At 54.8% G+C, this 2,849-nt stretch overlaps 1 protein-coding gene across 1 annotated transcript in view; it reads right to left on the reverse strand.

The window, feature by feature from the left end:
• CPLX2 (complexin 2) overlaps positions 1 to 2,849 on the reverse strand; it is a 99,515-nt gene that overhangs the window by 73,364 nt on the left and 23,302 nt on the right. The gene's annotated exons all lie outside the window — the stretch shown is intronic.

Here is a 2,849-nt window from a genome sequence, read left to right on the forward strand (position 1 = left end):
ACACAAAAGAAATAAAGTCTACAGTCATGTCTCCCCAGGCTGAGATAAGCCTCAGGAGCCTCAGAGTGCCCTGGGTGGGCCATGGGCTTGCCTTTGGCCAGCGTTCTGGCCAGGCTGACAGTATAGCCAATCGGCATTTGCTGAGGGAAGAGAACTTCTTGGAACAGTCGAGAACACTCCCAGTCCCGGTGGACCTCCAATGAGACGAACCTCCAAGAGGACCAGGTGGGGATTTCTCTAAATGGTTTGCTCATTGGCTTCCGACCTCTATTTTCCATCCACTTGATTTTTCATTTCCTGGTCTTTACTGAATGGAAAAAATAAGGAGAGGGGGAAACTGGAGCTAGAGAAATTCCCATCCCAGTTTTCAGAATGTCCTGAGCTGAATGCACAAAACTAAGAGACGTTTCCACCCATTGGACATTGGGAGTCGTGTTGCCCCTGGAAACAACATGCCAAGTGGAAGAAATAAGTCACAAAAGGACATGTCGAGTGTGGGTCCATCGATATGAAATATCTAAAACAGGCAAATGCAGACCTCAGGCTATTAGTGGTTCCCAGAGGCCGGGGGGCAGGCGGGTGGTGGTGGGGGCACTGAGCATCTGCCAGGGGTGGTGGAAAACGTGGTTGGAAACAGATAAGGTGATGGTGGCAAAGTGTGATGAACACGATGAGTGTCATTAAAGTGCAGATGCGAAGACTGTTGAGCTGACAAAATGATGAATGTTTTGTTACCCATGTATTTATCGCAGTTTAAATGTATAAGAAGACTTTCATTGCTACCTGTGGCAGCCCTGACTGCACTTGTCTCCACCTGTAATCTGCCTTTACCCCTTGGTTTTCAGGGCCCCTGTGGCTGCTCGCTGACCTAGATTCCCCAAGTCCCAGCATCTGGGTGTGAAGTCAAAGAACTGGGTGGTGCAAATGGTTAAGCTACCACCTGAGCGGGGGTGGTTTGGACCCATCCAGATGTGGCTTGGAAGAAAGGCCTGGCGATCTGCCTCATAAATCCTGTGGAGCCGTTTCACTCTGCATACACGGGGCTGTTGGAATTCATTTGATGGCAACTGGCTTGATAGCGAGGCTTTGTGCCTAGTTCTGGCCCGTGGATGCTGGAAGGAGAGGGCGGTGGTATTTCACAGTGGGCCTGTGTTCTATACTCACTTTCTTCCCCTGCTGTCGGAATCGAGGCAACTGGCCTGGATCCCTGCATCACTACTAACGAAGGAGCTGCCCTGAACGAACACTGCTGGCCTCAGCGCTGACACCATCTGTGTGAGAGATGGACCTTGGTCAGACGAAGTCACAGACTGAACTGTCCCCACAACATGACCCGGTGTGCTCTGACAGATGCGGTCCCTCCAGTTCTGCAGCACCACTATGGGCCAGGTGCCAGGGAGACACAGTGTGTGCTTTCCAGTTGCTGAGAGTCCAGGAGCCGAAAACAGCCCAATGAGCTTCTCCAAGACAGAGAGCCAGTGCTGGGGTGGGTGAGGGGCCTGAGAGCCCAGACCCAGGGGGGTAAGGCAGAGGGAGAGGCCAGTCATGGAAGGCTTTCTGGAGGGAGCGACACCCCAGCTGTGCCATGGAAGATGAATGGAAGAGAGCCCAGGGGTCCAAGCTGGCGGCACAGTGCTTAATTACCCTCTTCCTCCCATGAGTTGGCAATATTTTAAAAGGAGAAGTTTCACATAGAAATATGGATTTGGGCCTTTACTTAACAAACCAGAGTCCCTCCGGGCACTGGGGCCCTGTGCCAGAACAGCAGCAGCTGGCTACAGCTGACAGGGGGTGCCCCTTCAGACCAACATGCATATTCCGCATTGTTCAGTCTCCTTCAGGCACATTCCTTGTCAGCCCTGGGTTGGGTTTGCAAGCCCTGAGCAATCTGGTCCAGCAATCTTTCAGGAGGGGCCCAGCAGGCCCTTTGAGCCGTGGGGCCAAGGGCAAGGTTTATTGCCCTCCCTCCCTGTGGCTCCCTCACCAGGAGCCTAAAGGGGTTGGGCCCAGGGGTAGCTGACTGCTAGCTCCATATTGGGATGGGCCAAGGTCAGACAAAGTGGACTCCAGGGACTGTCACCCTGAGCCCAGCCCAGAGAGCCTCACCGGCCTCTTCCTGGGTTTTTCCTCACCCGCATCTGCTGGCTTTGGCTGCCCCACCACCATCCCTCCTCCTTTTGGTGATAGCCCCTGAATTTACTTTGGGGGGACCAACCACCTCGTGTTCAGGCTGGTAAGGGAGTGGTTTCTGGCCTCCTTGTTCTCTGGTGGCCTGGCCAGCTGGTCTTCCTCCTGGGACTGTGGAGCATGAGTGCAGGGGTGTCGGGAGGGAGCCATGGTCATGGTGGCTCACTCCAGAGGCAGGCCTGAGAAAAGGCCTCCGGGCCTCTGCCGGCTCAGCGCTGCGACTGCGCTTCCTGCCCTCTGCTGAGCTATGTCTGCAGCCAGCCCTCTCCTGGTGAGTCTGGCCACTGACGGCCTTCTGGGCATCCCCTTTCTGGTTTCATCGCAGCAGAGGGGGTTTCTGTTGCTTGCTATCAAGGAACCCTAACGTATACATACCTCCCCTAAGAGAGTGGGTAAATTCTTTGAGTTCACCCTTGATTCACCGACAAGACAAGCGGTCAGCCACTTTATGGTCCTTGGCAGGCCCAGCCTGTTCCAGTTGACAACCCTGACCACACTGACGGCTCAGGCAGGAGCCTCTGGGGTCCTCCCCAGGAGTCTTGTTCCTCCTTATGATGGGGCCTCCTTTGCCCTCCCCAGACAAGGCAAGGCCCCTAAGCCCATGACTGTGCCCGGAGATGCCTCCTGAATAGGCTCGGAGCCTTGGAGCGCCTTTCAGCACT

This window comes from Echinops telfairi, unplaced genomic scaffold (assembly GCF_000313985.2).
Source record: "Echinops telfairi isolate 266 unplaced genomic scaffold, ASM31398v2 ScPeMD7_7469;HRSCAF=8507_0, whole genome shotgun sequence".
In the NCBI taxonomy this organism is placed as follows: Eukaryota; Metazoa; Chordata; class Mammalia; order Afrosoricida; family Tenrecidae; genus Echinops; species Echinops telfairi.